The following is a 351-nucleotide window of genomic DNA, read 5'->3' as shown; positions in this document are numbered from 1 at the left end:
CAGTGTTAACGTTCTCAGATTCAGCGGAGGCAACGGAACACTGGATACCCTGAAGTGCAACATACACCCCTCAGTGTCCCATTCGTGTTCCCTCTAAGATTCGAGGTCGTAGTTTGAACCGTCACGGGTCAGCGGAACATATCTCAGACCCACATGATATTGATATCAAATATTAAACCGGCTTTTCACCCCTTCTTCCTCCCTCTCTCTCCTCCAGTTCAATGGTTATCGTCCAGTCGATACCAATCAATCGCAAATGACTAACACTCGGCCGTAAAAATCGCACGCTGTTACACTTTGGCCTCAGAAGCGACAAGTTTTACCCGCTGGATGATGACGCGATCGACAAGA

The sequence above is a fragment of the Penaeus monodon genome, chromosome 30 (assembly GCF_015228065.2).
Source record: "Penaeus monodon isolate SGIC_2016 chromosome 30, NSTDA_Pmon_1, whole genome shotgun sequence".
Lineage (NCBI taxonomy): Eukaryota > Metazoa > Arthropoda > Malacostraca > Decapoda > Penaeidae > Penaeus > Penaeus monodon.
The sequence above is the reverse complement of the archived record's forward strand: the minus strand, read 5'-3'. Positions refer to the sequence as shown.